This window comes from Staurois parvus, unplaced genomic scaffold (assembly GCF_062004578.1).
Source record: "Staurois parvus isolate SC_StPar_1 unplaced genomic scaffold, SC_StPar_1.0 ptg001270l, whole genome shotgun sequence".
In the NCBI taxonomy this organism is placed as follows: Eukaryota; Metazoa; Chordata; class Amphibia; order Anura; family Ranidae; genus Staurois; species Staurois parvus.
The window spans coordinates 658,890-681,412 of NW_028319066.1; positions in this window are offsets into that span (position 1 = coordinate 658,890).

The window sequence follows — 22,523 nt, forward strand, 5'->3', positions numbered from 1 at the left end:
ACTCCCAGCACACAGTTAACCCCTTGATCGCCCCTCATGTTAACCCATTCCTGCCCACTGCCATTAGTACAGTGTCAGTGCATTTTATTAGCAATGATCACTGTACTGGTGTCACTGGGGATGTCAGTGACACCAAGTCAGTTCCCCCCCAGTGTCAGAATGCCTGCTGCAGTCCCGCTATAAGTCGCTGATCACCGCCATTACTAGTAAAAGAGAAAAAAAAATCCCAGTATCTATACCGCCATTTGTAAACGCTGTAAACTTTCACATAATCCAATTAATTTACACATATTGGGACTTTTTTTTAGCAAAGACATGGGGTGGAATACATTTTGGCCTATATTTATGATGAAATTTGATTTAAAATTTTTTACTGGATATGTTTAGTAGCAAAAAAATAAAAAATATTGTGTTTTTTTTCTCAAAATTGTCAGTCTTTTTTTTTCATAGCGCAAAAAATAAAAACCGCACAGGCAATCAAATACCACCTAAAAAAAGTTCAATACGTGGGGAAAAAAAGGAATTAAATTTAATTTGGGTGCAGCATTGCATGACTGCGCAACTGTCAGTTAAAGTAACGCAACGCCGTAGCGCAAAAAATGTCCTGGTCATAAAGGGGGGTAAATCCTCAGGAGGGCGAGGGTTTAATTACCGCCTTAATCAGCCACAGAACTTGTGTAATTATTGTTTGTTTGGGTTTAAAGGGATGAGGTGGCAACCCTAGTGTCCATACGTGGATCGAAATTTGGCTTATTCCTGCTGAAGGTTGGCCATACATTATACAATTTGCTTGAGATTTTTGCCAAAAACTTATATGAGGTCAAACCTAAACGACACTTTCAATTGTATCCAATTAGGCAGGCCCTGCGCTACATAGTTGAAGGTAAATCTAAAGAAAATTGGACAGAAAATTGTATAGTGTACGGCCTGCTGAACTGACCAAATTTTGATCCATGTATGACCGGCTTCAGTAACCCACCTTGTCCCTACATCCCAAACTCAACGAGCATTTTCCTATTATAGTTCAGGGCTGAGGGGGATTGGCTCTGCAAGGGTAGATTTTGCCAAATTTCAGCTTTAACCATTAGCCGCCCGGCCTATAGCCGTTTGGCAAAAATGCTGTAGATTTTCGGGGTATACGGCTTTTGGCGTCCTCCCGCACATACGCAGTTCGCGCGGTTGCAGAGCCGCGCAGCGGCGCCATCTGTCACCAGCCGTGTACCTCAAACACGGCCGATGACCGATCTGAATAGTGGCTCCCGTTGCCGGTACCATGTGACCTGCTGTGACCAATCACAGCAGGTCACATGACAGTTGTATACAATGTATGGCTTCATTCATGCCATCCATTGTATACTAGTGCCTAGCTGTGAATGGTCACAGCAGGTCCCATGCACATGTCATGTGATTAGCTGTGGCCAAAAGAAAAAACCCTGAATGAATCGATGTCATTCAGGTAAATGCTTGCTTATAGCAAAGTAATTCTTTGCTATAAGCAAATTGTGTAAAAAAAAAAAAAATACTGATCACTTCCCCAAAGTAGTGCAATGTTACTATGGTAACATTGTACTACTTTGGACATAGTGAAATATGAAAAAAAAATCTTTAAAAAAAAAAAATGTAATAAAAAATTAAAAATAATAAAAAATATATATATATATATATATTTTTTTTTTTCATACTGTCACCTGTCAATGTCCCTGTTCACCGCTATGCCAGTTATATGATGACGCTGCACTGCACTGGTGACAATATGTAAAAAAAAAATAGTGAAAATAATTTTTTAAATTTTTTCATTTTCTGAAAAGTTATGACAAAAAAAATACAACTTCAAAAAAACTCACCATTCCTCTTATGAAATACGTCAGACTGTCTACTCTGCAAAAAGGGGTCATTTGGGGGATATCTGTACTGTTCTGACTTTCTTGGACCTCAAGAAATTAGATTGGCTGTCAGTACTTCAGGATTGATCAATATTCAGATCTATACCATAGTTTGTGAACTCTATAACTTTCCTACAAACTAACAAATACATCCTAATTTGGGTTATTTTCACCAAAGACATGTAGCAGAATACATCTCGGCCTAAATTTATGAAGAACAATTATTTATTTGTAAACTTTTATAACAGAAACAAAGAAAAACGTGTTTTTTTTTCCAAATTTTTGGTCTTTTTTTGTTAATTTAGCAAAAAATAAAAACCCCAGCGGTGATTAAATACCACCAAAAGAAAGCTCTGGTTGTGTGAAGAAAATGATAAAATTTTAGTTTGGGTACAATGTTGTATGACCGCGCAATTGTCATTCAAAGTGTGAGAGCGCTGAAACGTGAAAACTGGCCTGGGCAGGAAGGTGTAAAATTGCCCGGTATTGAAATGGTTAAATGTTCAGGACAAGCTTTTGAGGGTCTACTCCCATTGTCAGTCCAAGCAGAGAAGGATAAACCTTTGGTCCCCAGTAGGGCTTGGAGTGAGAAGAATGGAGTTAGTGCAAATATGAAGAGTATCGCGGACAGTACTCAGTTGCGTTGTAGTAAGTGTAACTGATGCGGCTCCAACCACCTAAAGCTGAGTCCGTGTCGGATTTCCTCCTCACCCCGTCATTTAGCCAGCTGCTATAAGTTGTCAGGTCCTACCAAGTCCCGCTGGTCTTCTCTAAATTTACAGCGGCCACATGTTCGAAGCTGTCACTTCCATGAACCTCCTTCATAGACACGGTCAGTTTACGGTGAACCTGTTGGGTGCATGCCCACATGTGTTCTATTGGATGAATAGACGGCTGTTGGCTGTGTGTGGGCCGCATTCTGGAGAACATTGGGCCAACTGGCAAAAATGGCCACCTGTAGAAAGCCTGTAGGCCAAGATCATCCCACTAAGGTCCCTAGCTTTGCCTGCCCGGCACATAAACATGAAAGCTTCACCCTAACATGCTCTAACATGTCTATCCGGTCTATTGGTGAAGTCGCACGATTTTAAAGTTGGGCTTGATGTGACTGAGGGGTTAATCCAGCAATGCACCGTCCCTGGAACTCACCACCGGGTGGCCAGCTTCTTGGTCTCGGTTGCTGACCACTGTCATTGGCCAGGAAGAGATGGTCTCACTCCCGTGCATGTGTAGGAGTTATTATTATTATACAGGATTTATATCGCGCAGGGGCGGACTGACCATTTGGAAACTCGGGCACTGCCCGAGGACCTGGGGTCAGTAGGGGGCCCATGAGATGCCCCTGGTACCTTTTTCATAGGCTTTTTTGAGTTTGGGCAAGGACACAGGGGCCCCATGATCCCCTATTGCCCGGGGGTCCCATGAGTTGTCAGTCCGCCCCTGGTAGGGGGCCCCATGAGATGCCCCTGGTACCTTTTTCATAGGCTTTTCTCAGTTTGGGCACGGACACAGGGGCCCCATGATCCCCTATTGCCAGGGGGCCCCATAAGTTGTCAGTCCGCCCCCGGTAGGGGGCCCCATGAGATGCCCCTGGTACCTTTTTCATAGGCTTTTCTGAGTTTGGGCAAGGACACAGGGGCCCCATGATCCCCTATTGCCTGGGGGCCCCATGAGTTGTCAGTCTGCCACTGATATCGTGCCAACAGATTGCGCAGCGCTTTACAAAATGAAGGCAGACATGACAGTTACAATACATGTTGGTACAAGAGGAAACGGAGGGCCCGGCTCATTAGAGCTTACAATCTAGGCCAGGGGTAGGCAACCTGCGGCTCGCCAGCTGTTGCAGGACTACAAGTTCCATCATGACTCTGCAAGTCATAGCTGTAACTGTCAGTTTTGTAATGTTGCAATGCCTCATGGGAAATGTAGTTCTACAACAGCTAGAGAGCCGCAGGTTGCCTACCCCTGACCTAGGAGTTCTATCAGATTCGGCATTGCTGAGTTTGTGCAGTGAGCTGTGCTTATGCAGTACAGGGGTGGACAGCCAGGTAAGGAGCTTTAATGCAGAAAGGCAAAGCATGCATCTTCCTGCCTGTCCGTCTATTTGTATTCCTAGCCTTATGTTCCACTTTATAGAAACCAACATTAAACCCACAACAGTACAATCAGTCTGTATATGCAGTAAAGCATGCTTGTTATACTCACTGTGGAACCTAAGGGGGTAATCCTCTGCATTGTGTAAAAAGGCTGTTTGATCCTGTCTTCTCTGATCCTACCCTTCCTCTACTGTCCCTAATCCATCTGCTGATAGTACAGAGCCTTGAGGGCAAGCTGTACATTTACTTATTTATTTATTTATTACATGTACTTATATAGCGCCGTCACTTTACGCAGCACTTTACATATATATTGTACATTCACATCAGTCCCTAACCCTCAAGGGGTGTACAATCTAAGGTCCCTAACTTACATTCATACATACACATACTAGGGACAATTTAGACAGGAGCCAATTAACCTACCAGCATGTCTTTGGAGTGTGGGAGGAAACCGGAGTACCCGGAGGAAACTTACACAGGCACAGGGAGAACATGCAAACTCCAGGCAGGTTGGAGCCATTGTTGGGATTCAAATCAACAAGCCTAGTACTGCCAGGCAGAAGTGCTTGCCGTTTAACCACTGTGCTGCCCACACATGCTCCATTTGTTGTGTATTGATAGAGAGGTTTTTGTTTTTTTCTTGGGAGAGTACATGTGATCGTCACAGGGCCAATGAGCACTGTCCAGACAGAGGGTCAGGGGTTATGCAGCCTCATAGGACAATCAAGGGAGAATGGAAACTCCTCCTACAGTCTTTAACCAGTTGATAAAAGTCACAAGACTGCTTTGCTGATGAGAAAAGGTATTTAGCAGTTTATATTTACTATTATTTATTTATTTATTATTTATTTATCGAGTTTATATAGCGCCAAAGGGTTTGCTCAGCGCTGTACAATAGAGGGGGGACAATACATGAAACAGTACAGTAACATCAAACAGCACACAAGGGGTAAGAGGGCCCTACTCTTTCGAGCTTACAATCTAGGAGGGAGGGGGTAGAGGTACAGGAGGAAATGGCTGTGGGGGATGGAGTGGTAGGAGGAGGGAAGGGCAGCGGCTGTTAGGTGAGGGTGGGGTAGGCTTCCCTGAAGAGGTGGGTTTTCAGGGAGCGCCTGAAGGTGAGGAGGGAAGGTGACAGTCTGATGGATTGGGGTAGGGAGTTCCAGAGGATGGGGGAGGACCTGGAGAAGTCTTGCAGTCGTGCGTGGGAGGAGGAGACCAGGGAGCAAGATAGAAGGAGGTCCTGTGAAGAGCGGAGGGTACGGGTAGGGTGGTACTTGGGAATCAGGTCGGTGAGGTAGTTAGGGGCAGTGTTGTGAATGGCTTTGTAGGTCAGAGTGAGCAGTTTGAATTTAATGCGTTGGGCAATGGGGAGCCAGTGGAGGGAGAGGCAGAGGGGGGTGGCAGAGGTGGAGCGGCTGGTGAGGTGGATGAGTCTGGCAGGTGAGTTCAGGATGGTCTGAAGTGGGGAGAGTTTGCACTGGGGTAGGCCGGTGAGGAGGGAGTTGCAGTAGTCAAGGCGTGAGATAATCAGGGAGTGTACGAGTAGTTTAGTGGTGTCTGGGATAAGGAAGGAGCGTATTTTGGCGATGTTGCGAAGGTGGAGCCTGCATGTATTTGTGAGTGATTTGACATGAGGTTGGAAGGAAAGGTTTGAGTCCAGAATGACGCCAAGGACCTTGGCTTGCTGGGCGGGATTGATGGTGGTGTTGTTGGTAGTGATGGAAAGGATGGGGGGGGGGGCACGGGAAGGGGGAAAGACGAGAAGCTCGGTTTTGGAGAGGTTGAGTTTGAGGAAATGGAGCGACATCCAGTCAGAGATGTCGTTTAGGAGGTGAGTGATGCGGGCGGAGAATGTGGGGGTGAGGTGAGGGGTGGATAGGTAGATTTGAGTATCATCAGCATAGAGGTGGTAGTTGAAGCCGTGGGAGTGTATGAGTTTGCCAAGGGAGGAGGTGTAGATGGAGAAGAGAAGGGGTCCAAGGACAGAGCCCTGGGGGACCCCAACAGAGAGGGGGAGGGAAGAGGAGGTGGCGCCGTTGTAGGAAACGCTGAAGGAGCGTTGGGATAGATAGGACGAGAACCAAGAGAGAGCGGTGTCTCTGATGCCAAGGGAGAGTAGTTTATTAAGGAGGAGGGGGTGGTCAACTGTGTCAAAAGCCGCAGAGAGGCCTAGGAGGAGGAGGACAGAGTAGTCGCCTTTGGCTTTGGCGGTTAGTAGATCGTTACTAAAATCATTTTATTTCCATGTTCTGTGGGAGACCAGATATAGTGAATGCAGGGTCCGGGGAAAGCGGATATAGTGAATTCAGGGTCCGGGGAGACCAGATATAGTGAATGCAGGGTCCGGGGAGACCGGATATAGTGAATGCAGGGTCCGGGGAGACCAAATATAGTGAATGCAGGGTCCGGGGAGACCAGATATAGTGAATGCAGGGTCTGGGGAGACCAGATATAGTGAATGCAGGGTCCGGGGAGACCAGATATAGTGAATGCAGGGTCCGGGGAGACCAGATATAGTGAATGCAGGGTCCAGGGAGACCAGATACAGTGAATGCAGGGTCCGGGGAAAGCGGATATAGTGAATGCAGGGTCCAGGGAGACCAAATATAGTGAATGCAGGGTCCAGGGAGACCAGAAATAGTTAATGCAGGGTCCAGGGAGACCAGATACAGTGAATGCAGGGTCCGGGGAAAACGGATATAGTGAATGCAGGGTCCAGGGAGACCGGATATAGTGAATGCAGGGTCCGGGGAGACCAGATATAGTGAGTGCAGGGTCCGGGGAGACCAGATATAGTGGGTGCAGGGTCTGGGGAGACCAGATATAGTTGGTGCAGGGTTCGGGGAGACCAGATATAGTGAATGCAGGGTCTGGGGAGACCAGATATAGTGAATGCAGGGTCCGGGGAGACCAGATATAGTGAATGCGGGGTCCGGGGAGAGCGGATATAGTGAATGCAGGGTCCGGGGAGAGCGGATATAGTGAATGCAGGGTCCGGGGAGACCGGATATAGTGAATGCAGGGTCAGGGGAGACCAGATATAGTGAATGCAGGGTCAGGGGAGACCAGATATAGTGAATGCAGGGTCAGGGGAGACCAGATATAGTGAATTCAGGGTCCGGGGTTTAGGGGCACTTTAATGCACAACACCTGCCATAAATGCACAGCAGCGTAGCTCTCTGGTGTGAATTGGCCCCTAAAGTAGAATTCTAACCTACCTAACCATAACTATTCTTAAACATGGCCCCTCTTGATACCTATCCTGTCTACCATATGTACATTTTAAAAAAGAGGTGTTTAGTTACATTTTTTTACCCCCAGCTCCAATTTGGTAATGTGATCCCCTGTATCAGCAAGGAGCTGGCTGCAGGGGAGAAGAGTGAGCACTCAATAACGGCTGGGAATTCCAAAAGCGGTAATGTCACATATAGGCAACCATAGCCCAGCCGTTGTTGGCGCTCCCTCTTCTCCCCTGCAGCCGACTGTGGTTGAGTTCCTGCACTTATTTTTGGGAAAAAAGAGACCTACGGTATCTGTAAAGTGCATCTAAAGTCAAACTTATGTTTACATGCAGACGTGTCTATACGCATGTATATGCGCATATATTTAACACTGGCAACTAGAAGAGGATGAAGATGAATTTTACGCATACGCACGTTTACACGCCTATATGCAAGGTCTTTACAGAACCTTTTACTCAGGATCTGTCTGCCAACAAGATCCGAAGTATAAACATCAGTAAATGAATATGTCTGTGTACAACAGGCCTCACAGCTCCTGGTTCCCGCAGGTTCACATAGGCAAACCAGTAATTTACATGCATGCGTGTGTATACGCATGTAAACGTGCATATATTTAACACTGGCAACTAGAAAAGGATGAAGATGAATTATATGCATACGCACGTTTACACGCCTATATGCATGGTCTTTACAGAACCTTTTACTCAGGATCTCTCTGCCAACAAGATCCGGAGTATAAACATCAGTAAATGAATAGGTCTGTGTACAACAGGCCTCACAGCTCCTGGTTCCCGCAGGTTCACATAGGCAAACCAGTAATTTACATGCATGCGTGTGTATACGCATGTAAACGTGCATATATTTAACACTTGCAACTAGAAAAGATTGAAGATGAATTATATGCATACGCACGTTTACTCGCCTATATGCATGTATATGCAAGGTCTTTACAGAACCTTTTACTCAGGATCTTTCTGCCAACAAGATCCGGAGTATAAACATCAGTAAATGAATATGTCTGTGTACAACAGGCCTCACAGCTCCTGGTTTCCAGAGGTTCACATAGGCAAACCAGTAATTTACATGCATGCGTGTGTATACGCATGTAAACGTGCATATATTTAACACTGGCAACTAGAAAAGGATGAAGATGAATTATACGAATGCACATGTTTACACGCCTATATGCATGTATATGCAAGGTCTTTACAGAACCTTTTACTCAGGATCATTCTGCCAACAAGATCCGGAGTATAAACATCAGTAAATTAATATGTGTGTACAACAGGCCTCACAGCTCCTGGTTCCAGCAGGTTCACATAGGCAAACCAGTAATTTACATGCATGCGTGTGTATACGCATGTAAACGTGCATATATTTAACACTGGCAACTAGAAAACGATGAAGATGAATTATACGCATACGCACGTTTACACGCCTATATGCAAGGTCTTTACAGAACCTTTTACTCAGGATGTCTCTGCCAACAAGATCCGGAGTATAAACATCAGTAAATGAATATGTCTGTGTACAACAGGCCTCACAGCTCCTGGTTCCAGCAGGTTCACATAGGCAAACCAGTAATTTACATGCATGCGTGTGTATACGCATGTAAACGTGCATATATTTAACACTGGCAACTAGAAAAGGATGAAGATGAATTATACGCATATGCACGTTTACACGCCTATATGCATGTATATGCAAGGTCTTTACAGAACCTTTTACTCAGGATCTTTCTGCCAACAAGAGCCGGAGTATTAACATCAGTAAATGAATATGTCTGTGTACAACAGGCCTCACAGCTCCTGGTTCCAGCAGGTTCACATCAGGCGAACCTTTATCCCCATGAAGCAGGGAGGGGAGCTGCAGGAGAGGAACAGCAATCTGCAGGAAAAAAAAATCCATCTGACAGTAAACAGCTCCTATTTGTGTAAATGGAGGAAGTTATTTGTGGAATAAACAGACGGTCCAAATAACCTCCAATGTATAAACATGTCTCAGGGTTGTGTCATTCAGAAATCATCTCACAGATGAAACAGTCATTGTGTTTTTAAACCCCTCCCAGCTCTGAGCTTCAAAACAAGTTTACAACATTTCATGCAGGGATCTACCGTCTATACCTGTCAATGTTCACTACTACAATTCATAGGGCCCCAGAGCAAATTGTTAATGAGGACCCCTCCAGGGACCTCTCTCTGCTACACCTGCAATGTCAATTAGGACAATAGTGTCATTGAACCTAACAAGTGTGTCTAAATCAAGTACAGGCAGCAGGAGGTCTCTTAAAGCCCAACTCCAGGCTGAAAGAAAAAAACCCCTTGCAGTGGACTCCCCCATGCAAAGTAAGGATTAAATGCTTGTTATGGAAGGGGTAGGCAATCTGCGACTCTCTAGCTGTTGTGGAACTACATTTCCCATGAGGCATTGCAACATTACAAAAGTGACAGTTACAGCTATGACTTGCAGAGGCATAATGGAACTTGTGGTCCTGCAACAGCTGGAGAGCCGCAGGTTGCCTACCCCTGTTCTAGGGGATATTAGAAAGCTGCATTACTTGCATTACTCCCAATTCAGCGCTCTCCTGCTCTTTCTGTGGTGCTATTGTCCCTGCGCTGCACGCGGAGGAGGCAGGAGGGTGACCGCGAGTGGGAGCACAATAGCCTCCTCCCAGTACTATGAATGTCTGGATGCAGCAGTCTCTCAGCACTGCATGACAGCATGACATTGGAACAACAGGAAAAGTGGAACGGCTGGAACACCCTGGCACATGGTCACCGCAGCCAACAGCTCTCAGCACAGCAGCACACGGTCACTGCAGCCAACAGCTCTCAACACAGCAGCACACGGTCACTGCAGCCAACAGCTCTCAGCACAGCAGCACACGGTCACTGCAGCCAACAGCTCTCAACACAGCAGCACACGGTCACTGCAGCCAACAGCTCTCAACACAGCAGCACACGGTCACTGCAGCCAACAGCTCCCAGCACAGCAGCACACGGTCACTGCAGCCAACAGCTCTCAGCACAGCAGCACACGAGCACTTCAGCCAACTGCTCTCAGCACAGCAGCACACGGTCACTGCAGCCAACAGCTCTCAGCACAGCAGCATATGGTCACTGCAGCCAACAGCTCTTAGCACAGCAGCACATGGTCACTGCAGCCAACAGCTCTCAGGACAGCAGCACACGGTCACTGCAGCCAACAGCTCTCAGCACAGCAGCACACGAGCACTTCAGCCAACAGCTCTCAGCACAGCAGCACATGGTCACTGCAGCCAACAGCTCTCAGCACAGCAGCATATGGTCACTGCAGCCAACAGCTCTCAGCACAGCAGCATATGGTCTTTGCAGCCAACAGCTCTCAACACAGAAGCACACGGTCACTGCAGCCAACAGCTCTCAGCACAGCAGCACACGGTCACTGCAGCCAACAGCTCTCAGAACAGCAGCACACGGTCACTGCAGCCAACAGTTCTCAGCACAGCAGCACAAGGTCACTGCAGCCAACAGCTCTCAGCACAGCAGCACACAGTCATTGCAGCCAACAGCTCTCAGCACAGCAGCACATGGTCACTGCAGCCAACAGCTCTCAGCACAGCAGCACACGAGCACTTCAGCCAACTGCTCTCAGCACAGCAGCACACGGTCACTGCAGCCAACAGCTCTCAGCACAGCAGCATATGGTCACTGCAGCCAACAGCTCTTAGCACAGCAGCACATGGTCACTGCAGCCAACAGCTCTCAGGACAGCAGCACACGGTCACTGCAGCCAACAGCTCTCAGCACAGCAGCACACGAGCACTTCAGCCAACAGCTCTCAGCACAGCAGCACATGGTCACTGCAGCCAACAGCTCTCAGCACAGCAGCATATGGTCACTGCAGCCAACAGCTCTCAGCACAGCAGCATATGGTCTTTGCAGCCAACAGCTCTCAACACAGCAGCACACGGTCACTGCAGCCAACAGCTCTCAGCACAGCAGCACACGGTCACTGCAGCCAACAGCTCTCAGAACAGCAGCACACGGTCACTGCAGCCAACAGTTCTCAGCACAGCAGCACAAGGTCACTGCAGCCAACAGCTCTCAGAACAGCAGCACACAGTCATTGCAGCCAACAGCTCTCAGCACAGCAGCACATGGTCACTGCAGCCAACAGCTCTCAGGACAGCAGCACACGGTCTTTGCAGCCAACAGCTCTCAGCACAACAGCATATGGTCTTTGCAGCCAACAGCTCTCAGCACAGCAGCACAGCAGGGCAACTGCTTGGCACAGAGACGTTGGGGCCAATTTACTAAAGACAAATAGACTGTGCACTTTGCAAGTGCAGTTGCTCCAGAACTTAGTAAATGAGGTAACGCTTCACTTTGAAAAAACCCAATCCCATGAAAGGAAAAAAAATGGAATTTTTGCTTGCATTGATTGGATGATGGAAGTCAACAGCACTCCCGCTCATTTACTAAGCTCTGGAGCAAATGCCTTTACAGAGTGCAATTGCACTTGCAAAGTGCACAGTCTATTTGCCTTTAGTAAATCAGCCCCACTGCATGCCCCTTCTGCTCGCTGGTTTATTATTAGTTAGCTTTAGTTCTGCTTTAAAAATGATATTTTAGTGTCTGGATTTCCATCTACAGACGTACCTCGGGTTACGAACGCCTCGGTTAACGCAATTTTCGGTTTACGAATGAAAATCCATTGAAAATAATGCCTCGGTTTATGAATGTTTTTCACAATATGAACAGATTAATTGGTTTTCAATGCATTTACAAATTTTTTGTTAATCATGTCCCTGTACAGTATTTATGCCTTTAAAGTGCACTTTATAAAGAGTTTTGAACAGATATTACTTTTTTTTACTTTTTTCTGACCTCCGGAACGGATTAATTGGTTTTCAAAGCATTTACAAATTCAATTTTAATCATGTCCCTGTACAGTATTTATGCCTTTAAAGTGCACTTTATAAAGTTTTGAACAGATAAAAGACTTGTTTTTTAACTTTTTTCTGACCTCCGGAACGGATTAATTGGTTTTCAGTGCATTCCTATGGGAAACCTCGTTTCGGTTTACAATTTTTTTTGCAATACGAAACGTCCCGGAGAACGCATTAAATTCGTAAACCGAGGTACGCCTGTATTTTTACAATATCTGGTGTTTGATTTATTAGTGATTTATTAGTGAAAATCCAGTGCTGTTGTTCTTTTCTGTGGTCTATCATTTTTCCCTACAATATCCTGTCTGTAATAGATACGGGTCTGTTTATAAAGAAGCTTTCACCTGTTTCTAGAGTTCTAACAGGGGAGGGGGGCGGGGGGCGCAGAAGAAGTCATCATTTATCTCAATGAACTGAAGTAGAGAGTATCCTCAGCATGACGTAGATGGCTTTGCTGCCTTTTTTTCTCATTTATGCATCTTATTTTTGCATGAAGACCCCAATCAGGGGTTATAGTCTGCAAATCCCTGTGTAGGACCACTTCAGTTCTGGATAAGGAAAAAAAAAAATCACTCTCCAGGTCACTTATAATATATTGCAATGATTTTGTCAAAATTCCTGCTGTTTCTTACCTGCTTGTGTTCTGTATTTTCCTCAAACCAGAAAGTCTGCCTATTTGAAGGACTTTGTCATAGACATTTAGCAGCATTAGTGTGCATCAGTCAACTGTACCAGGGGCGGACTGACAACTCATGGGGCCCCCGGGCAATAGGAAATCATGGGGCCCCTGTGTCCTCGCCCACACTCAAACCACACCCAAAAAAGCCTATGAAAGGTACCAGGGGCATCTCATGGGGCCCCCTACTGACCCCGGGCCCTCGGGCAGTGCCCGAGTGGCTAAATGGTCAGTCCGCCCCTGAACTGTACTATAACTGTAAAGGCCCATCCACACGCTGCAACATTGGTGCAATGCAATTGCTTTCGTTCTGAATGGCACTCCAACGCATTATGGAGTTGATTTACTAAAGGCAAATAGACTGTGCACTTTGCAAAGTGCAGTTTCTCCAGAGCTTAGTAAATGAGGTAACGCTTAGCTTTGCAAAGAATCCCCAATCATACGAAAGGAAAATGTAAAAAAAAACAGCATTTTTGCTTGCACATGATTGGAGGATGGAAGTCAGCAGATTCATGTCATTTACTAAGCTCTGGATCAACTGCACTTGCTGAGTACACAGTCTATTTGCCTTTAGTAAATCAACCCAACTGTGTTGCAAAGCACATTTCCCATCAAAGGGTATGATTTACTAAAGGCAAATAGACTGTGTATCCTGCAAGTGCAGTTGCTCCAGAGCTTAGTAAATGAGGTGAGGCTTCCCTTTGCCAAGAATACCCAATCATGTGCAAGGAAAATAAGTACACAGTCTAAAGGCAATAGACTGTGCACTTTGCAAAGTGCAGTTGCTCCAGGGCTTAGTAAATGAGGGAACGCTTAGCTTTGCAAAGAATACCCAATCATACGAAAGGAAAATGTAAAAAAAAAACAGCATTTTTGCTTGCACATGATTGGAGGATGGAAGTCACCAGATTCATGTCATTTACTAAGCTCTGGAGCAACTGCACTTGCTGAGTACACAGTCTATTTGCCTTTAGTAAATCAACCCCTTTGATGGGAAATGTGCTTTGCAACACAGTCGGGTTGATTTACTAAAGGCAAATAGACTGTGTACTCAGCAAGTGCAGTTGATCCAGAGCTTAGTAAATGACATGAATCTGCTGACTTTCATCCTCCAATCATGTGCAAGCAAAAATGCTGTTTTTTTTTACATTTTCCTTTTGTATGATTGGGTATTCTTTGCAAAGCTAAGCGTTCCCTCATTTACTAAGCTCTGGAGCAACCGCACTTTGCAAAGTGCACAGTCTATTTGCCTTTATTAAATCAGCCCCTATGAGTGCAGGAAAGTTAAGCTTCACTCCATTTACTAAGCTCTGGAGCAACTGCACTTGCTGAGTACACAGTCTATTTGCCTTTAGTAAATCAACCCCTTTGATGGCAGATGTGCTTTGCAACACAATCGGGTTGATTTACTAAAGGCAAATAGACTGTGTACTTTGCAAGTGCAGTTGCTCCAGAGCTTAGTAAATGACATGAAGCTGTGCTGACTTCCATCCTCCAATCATGTGCAAGCAAAAATGCAGTTTTTTTTCCCTGTATGTGATTGGGTATTCTTTGCAAAATGAAACTTTATCCCATTTACTTGCAGAGTGCAATTGCAATTTGCAAAGTGCACAATCTATTTGTCTTTAGTAAATCAACCCCTAATTGCCAGTTTGAAAGCAGAGTTTGAGAACTAGTGCTGCGCACAGGTGCACAATACTAATTCTCTGCTGTAATGTTACTTAAAGTGGAGTTCCAGTTGATTTAAAAAAATAAAATAAAAGCAGCTACAAAAACTGTAGCTGCTGACTTATAAACTACAGACACTTACCTGTCCCTCGGTCCAGCGGTGTCCTCACCACCACTGGTTGCACCGGCCATCTTCTCTCCCTGGCGCCGGCATCTTCAGTGTGGGCACCCGGCTGTGACAGCTTGCGGCTTCACAGCCAGGTGCCCACTGAGCATGCACGAGAAGCACTGCGCATTTTGAATGGCCCCGTAGTCTTCTGGAACCAGTCACATGACCCAGAAGACTACAGGGAGGGAGGGAGGACACCTTCCACTTCCAATCACATTAGGTGATCACAGCAGAAGTGGGAGCGGGAATAAGTCAGATTTGGGTACCCGCTCCCCCCCCCCCCGCTTCCCAAACCTGCCAATCCTTAACCTCCCTGGCAGTATTCTCGAGTGTAGCTCGGGGTAACATTTCAGTACCAAAAGCGGTAACCCCGAGCTACACTCGGGCTTACCATGCGGCACTGCTCCGGCATGTGTTCTTCACTTACCTTACCCTGCGCTCCCACGATGTGTCCCCTGCAGCGTCCCCGGCCATCTCCTCCGGCCGATGCCGGCATCCGGCTTCTGTGTCCTGTCCCTGTGACGTCGGGACGTACGGGCGCCGCCGCCGGCGGCGGGAAATTTAAAAATTTTAAAAAATTTCATTTTTTTTTTTTTACATTTTAAATAGTAAAACATTGCTGTCTCAACCAATTTCACATATATTTTGTCCCGAGTGCTTTGTCCGGCGCCCTGCCTGCATTTTGTCTGTTCTTTCTGCCTGGAAACTGAGAAATGTCCATGGCGTCCAAAAAGTGTCCCTTTAGGTCAAAAGCGGTTTAGACCGGCTAGAGAACAGCGATAGTAAATCAGAACCACTTGCAGAATTGAGTGATAATGATTCGTGGGGGAAATTCGTCATCAGACACTGAAAACGATTTTGCGACTGAGCTCAGCGATGTGCGAACTTGGCGCTCTATTTCACATTTCAGTGTTTTTGGTTTGATTATATTATTGAATTAAATTTTTTATTATTTTTATATTATTTTTATGATTATTTATTAAATTATAATTTATGATTTTGTGTTTCAAATTTTATCATACCCGGGATGTTTACTAGACTCTTGTTCGGACAGATTTCAGTGAATTTTTCCTAAAAATTACAGCCTACAATAAAAAAAATACATATTTCCATGCAAAAAAATGGTACCGCTTTCAGCACCAAAAATCTGAAATAATCATACCGCCAGGGAGGTTAATAGAGAGCAGGGGACAATGCATTAAAGCGGAACTTCCCCCTTTGGATGGAGCTTCATTTTAAAGTGTTACTAAACCCACAACAGTAAAATCAGTCTGTAGATGCAGTAAAGCATGCTTGTTATACTCACTGCGGAACCTAAGGGGTTAATCCTCTGCATTGTGTAAAAACACTGTTTGATCCTGTCTTCTCTGATCCTCCCCTTCTTCCAGTGTCCCCCTCTTATCTCCTAATAAGACATATCGTGTGGAGTCACTCTGCACATGCTCAGATTGGTGTGTATTACTAGGGAGGATTTTTTTTTCTTGGGAGAGTGCATGTGATCATCACAGGGCCAATCAGTACTGTCCAGACAGAAGTCAGGGGTTCTGCATCCTCGTAGAGCAGAAAGAAAACTCCCCCTACAAGCTTTAACCAGTGCTGAAGAGAAAAGGTATTTAGCAGTTTATATTCACTAAAATAATTGCACGTCTATGTTCTGTGTACTGTAGGAGACCACATTTACTGAATGCCGAGTCCGGGGAGACTGGATATAGTGAATGCAGGGTCCGGGGAGACCAGATATATTGAATGCCAAGTTCGGGGAGACCAGATATAGTGAATGCAGGGACCGGGGAGACCGGATATAGTGAATGCAGGGTCCAGGGAGACCGGATATAGTGAATGCAGGGTCCGGGGAGACCGGATATAGTGATTGCAGGGTCTGGGGAGAGCGGATATAGTGAATGCAGGGTCTGGGGAGAGCGGATATAGTGAATGCAGGGTCAGGGGAGACCGGATATAGTGAATGCAGGGCCCGGGGAGACCAGATATAGTGAATGCAGGGTCTGGGGAGACCAGATATAGTGAATGCAGGGTCCGGGGAGAGCGGATATAGTGAATGCAGGGTCCGGAGAGACCAGATATAGTGGATGCAGGGTCTGGGGAGAGCAGATATAGTGAATGCAGGGTCTGGGGAGAGCAGATATAGTGAATGCAGGGTCCGGGGAGAGCGGATATAGTGAATGCAGGGTCTGGGGAGAGCAGATATAGTGAATGCAGGGTCCGGGGAGAGCGGATATAGTGAATGCGGGGTCCGGGGAGAGCGGATATAGTGAATGCAGGGTCCAGGGAGACCAGATATAGTGAATGCAGAGTCCAGGGAGACTGGATATAGTGAATGCAGGGTCCGGGGAGACCAGATATAGTGGATGCAGGGTCTGGGGTTTAGTAACACTTTAATATTGGGACAGCATAAGGCATTGTGCATGAGGACATGGTACAGACACGATGGTTGAACCATATTCATGAGAAGGAGCTAAAAGAATCCTCAACAGAATCCGTGCGTAGCTTTCTTAGAACAGAAGGTATTCACGTATCATTCTGTCACATTCTGAAAACAAGAGGATGATTCCTTATTTCAGGACAGTGCAAATCATTCCTTCATGAGCTATTAGCCCAACGCACACCCAAAACCTGTGCTGTATAGTCCCAATATAGGAGCAGCACAGTGGCTAAATGGTTAGCACTTCCCCCTGGCAGACTCAGGTTGTTGGTTCAAATCCCAACCACAGCACCACCTGCCTGGAGTTTGCATGTTCTCCATGTGCCTGTGTGGGTTTCCTCCCACACTCCAAAGACATGCTGGTAGGTTAATTGGCTCCTGTCTACATTGCCCCTAGTATGTGTATGTATGAATGTAAGTTAGGAACCTTAGATTGTACACCCCTTGAGGGTTAGGGACTGATGTGAATGTACAATATATATGTAAAGTGCTGTGTAAATTGACAGCGCTATATAAGTACCTGAAATAAATATTATAAAGCCATGTAACCTAAACTACATGCAACAGTTTCAGATTTTTTGGCCATCATCAGTGCAGTGTATGGAAACCAAGGCTTCAATGGAGTAGGGCTTGGGACCCACCGAGACAGGATAACCATACAGGTGATGGTGAGAAGGGACTAAAGGAATGAAAAAGCCCTCCAACCAAATAAGTGCAAAGCACAGCCTTCTTAGAACAGAACCCAGACGCAATCTGGCAAAATGATTTCCCACCACTAGGTGGCACAACAACCAGAGAAAAAGTCTTCTAAAGAAAGAGTGAAACTGTAACAAACAAGCTTACAGATGGTAATGTGATTTCCAGTAATCCGGCCACACTGCCAGAGAAATGTACCAGCGGGTATATCGCCATACAGATTACGGACAATTATATCATCGTAAACCGGTCTCGGAGATTTGGCTCTGAAACTGGAACTGTTCTCTCTTCACAATGTCATTAAACCCCCAAAACCAGCCCCCCACCCCCTTCCCACATTTTTGATAACAATTTTTTTAGTTTTCCCTATCTGTTCATATTCTACTTGCCTATCTTGGCTGTACTGTACTGTCGAAAAAACAAAATTGGATATAGGGATCTTGTGTATACTGTGGCTTGTATGTTTTTGTGTGTTTTATATTATTACATGATTGTATTGTTTTGTATTGCATTATATTGTTTTGTGGGTGGCACAGTGGCTTAGTGGCCAGAGATTTCTGTAGGTCTTTAGCTGACACTCTGGGATTCTTCTTTACCTCATGCAGCATTCTGCGCTGTGCTCTTGCAGTAATTTTTACAGGACGACCACGCCTAGGGAGAGTAGCAACAGTGCTAAACTTTCTCCATTTGTAGACAGTCTGTCTTACCGTGGACACATGAACATCAAGGCTTTTGGAGATACTTTTTTAACCCTTTCCAGCTTCATGCAAGTCAACAATTCTTGATCGTAGGTCTTCTGAGAGCTCTTTTCTGCGAGGCATGGTTCACATCAGACAGTGCTTCTTGAAACCAGTAAACCCAAAACAGGTGTGTGTTTTTTAAGGGCAGGACAGCTGTCAGCAACACATCCAATACCATCACACTGATTGGAGTCAAGGTTGGCTCATTCCTGGCTCCAATTAGCTCTGGGAGAAGTCATTAAGCTAGGGCCTCACATACTTTTTCCTCTCTGCACTGTGAATGTTTACATGTTATGTGCAATTAAACCATAGCAACATCTTATGTTTGTGTAGTATTATGTTCAGCAGACTGTGTTCTTCTATTGTTGTGACTTAGATGACGTTCAAAGCACATTTTATGCCCAATTCATGCAAAACTCCACATAATCCCAAGGGGTTCACATACTTTTTCTTGCAACTGTAGATGTTGTATTGTATTGTTTTTATTGCATTGCGTTATTTGTATTGCATTATGTTTTGTATTATATTGCATTGTTTTGTATTGGTATGTGTTGTGTTGTATTGGATTCTTTTATATTGCATTATGTTGTTTTGTATTATATTTGATTCTTTTATATTGTATTGTGTTTTGTATTATACAGTTACATAGTTAGTCTGGCTGAAAAAAGACAAAAGTCCATCCAGTTCAACCATAAAAAAAAAAAGTTATAATCCTACACCCACAGTTGATCCAGAGGAAGGCAAAAAAACCCAGCAAAGCATCATCCAATTTGCTCCTGCAGGGAAAAAAGTTCCTTCCTGATCCCCCGAGAGGCAATCAAATATTCCCTGGATCAACTTTACCTATAAATGTTAGTATCCAGTTATATTCTGTGTATCCAAGAAAGAATCCAGGACTTTCCTACAGCAATCCACTGAGCTGGCCAGAACCGACTCTTGAGGTAGTTTATTCCACATTTTCACAGCTCTTACTGTGAAGAAACCTTTCCCTGTTTGGAGATTAAATTTATTTTCCTCCAGACGTAAAGAGTGCCCCCTTGTCCTCCTGATTATATTGCATTGTGTTAATTTGTATTGTATTGTTTTGTATTATATTGCATTGTTTTGTGTTATGTGTTGTATTGGATTGGATTGTTTTATATTGCATTGTGTTAATTTGTATTGTATTTTGTTGTTTTGTATTATATTGCATTGTTTTTTGTTATGTGCTGTGTTGTATTGGATTGTTTTATATTGCATTATATTGTACTGTATTGTGTTGTTTTATATTGCATTGTGTTGTTTTGTATTATATTGCATTGTTTTTTGTTGTTATGTGCTGCGTTGTATTGGATTGTTTTATATTGCATTATATTGTATTGTATTGTGGTGTTTTGTATTATATTGCATTGTTTTGTGTTATGTGTTGTGTTGTATTGGATTGTTTTATATTGCATTGTGTTGTATTGGATTGTTTTATATTATATTATATTGTATTGTGCTGTTTTGTATTATATTGCATTGTTTTGTGTTGTTATGTGTTGTGTTGTATTGGATTGTTTTATATTGCATTATATTATATTGTATTGCGTTGTTTTATATTGCATTGTGTTGTTTTGTATTATATTACATTGTTTTGTGTTATGTGTTGTATTGGATTAGATTGTTTTATATTGCATTGTGTTAATTTGTATTGCATTGTGTTGTGACAGTATTTGGGGTAAGCTGCTATATCACTTTTCTCCGTTAACGTTGGAAGCTATTTTGTTTCCTTTTAATTACTCTCCTGTGGAAAGATTGCCAAAAAAATTCCCCAGCCTCTCCCATTTCCTCCAGCAGCACTAACAGAATGGAAACCGGCAGTCAGCGTGGAAATACTCGTGATGGTTACTCTTTGTTTTGGGGAAAAACGTCTCTGGAGAGGTGACTTAACTGCGCTGGTATGGAAGGAATTGGGAGACGTCACTCGTTCACCACTCCTGATGAAGCACAAGACTTTTCCAAAATACATCCAATCTGTCCTCTTGTTATAGAGCATGCAGTCTGTGAGTGTCACACTGGCCATAAACTAGTAGATTTTAGGAACGAACGTTTTTACGAACATTCCTACGAAAATTCTCAGTAAATTCGAAGACTTAATGAATGTCATTCAAAAATTCTTCAAAAGTACATACGCTGTTATCATTCAACTTGGGAATGAATGTAATTTCCCAAGTGAAAACTACATTCTCTCTTAGGGCTCTTTCACACGGCGGACTGCAGTGCCTTCTAAAGAGGGATCCACATCTGGATTGCTTTTCAGAGGGTATTTGACAGGAGATCAGGAGCAGAGGTGTTATTTTGGTTCAACCCTGTACTGCACTACCATGCTGCAATGAGTTACAGCGCAGCCCCCTGGGAGGAGGGGTTTTCTCAGCTAAGCACTCCCTCCTACCTGCATGCCTGAGCTAAGGGCAGATGGATTCCAGGAAGTAAATGCTACATGAATCATGTGCCCTTACTCAAGATGGCCACAGTTAGAAATACTATCGGGCGTTTTTCAAAGTGATTTCTCAACAAAATAAACCATGGAGACATGGATGGAGGAGTTTGCTTTAAATATTAAAAATGAATTAAATAGTGTTTTCAGTTTGGTGGTGCTCAGATACAGTTTACTGGTTCCTAAAGTATTTATCAAATGCATGTTAAGGTGTGTTAAATCGTGTGCCAACCCAGGGGTGGACTGATAACTCATGGGGCCCCCGGGAAGTAGGGGATCATAGGGCCCCTGTTTCATTGCCCACACTCAAAGCACACCCAAAAAAGCCTATAAAAGGTACCAGGGGCCTTTCATTGGTCCTGACGAAGCTGAGTGAGATACGCCCATCGGCGAAACGCGTTGACGTCATACGTCAGATACGTCACTTCCGGTCATGCGCACTAGGTGGAACGCACGCTGACCCATAAGGAGGAAGCCATCTTCACATGCCATGAGGCAAGCGTGAGCAGTACAGGCGCTGAGAGGGGGCTGGAACCCGCGGTATATCGGCGGATGTCAGCGGTGGTTCCTGGGCCTCAGTGGCCGTGTTTGGCAATATCCATGAAGGACTTTCCTTTCATTCCCTTTATCCACGGCACAGGTGGTGAGTGGATTGTTACAGGACATTAGATATACGGTCCTCTGTGATCAATATGACCTACATATCTTATTGAGTGCAAGCTCTGTCAGTGACTTCCCACATTATTTGTTTCACTACAGGATGGGGACATTATGGTGCTTTGTGTAGGATACAGGACATACCGCATATAGCTCAACAGGCAGAAGATTCCTTGGGATATGTTTTGTTTTTCCTACAAAGGGTGGTGTGTAGTCCACATACAGTGGTGAAGACACCATTTCAAGCAGAGTGCTGCAGTCTGCACCTTTTCTCCCATCATGGGAATAAATGGGGCTTATTTCCATTCAAGAGCTTTATGATACAGCTGTTCACATAACAGATGAACGGGCCCCAACCACGTGTGCCGGCACAGGAATGTATTGCATCATATATGTGACATTTATGTCTTTTTCCAAACAGGCCTGAGGCTTACTGTTCCCCTCTTTGCGCTTATTGTGCTTACCGCATTTCATACATGTGATATACGTATATCCATAGTATAATTTTTGGATTCCCTGTTCGGGATTCACCATTATGATATTGGTGTAAATTCATTATTTAATATTATGGTATACCTATGGTATAATTTTTGGATACACCTCTTTAGGGAAGTGTTTACCTATGTGTTTGTACTACAGAGATATTAGACTCTTGCAGTCACTTTCTCTGTTGCACATACATTTAGACCGGTCTTGATGTCATTTTATATGGTTTTAGGTCTGTGTGTTATTGTCTCATACTGAGGTGATGGTAAACCAGGGCGAACGCCCATATGTCATATTTATATCTGTGTAATAAAGCATAATTTTTGGAAAATTTTCTGAGTGTCACGGTCTGTTCATAATGTAGCCGCTTTTCTGT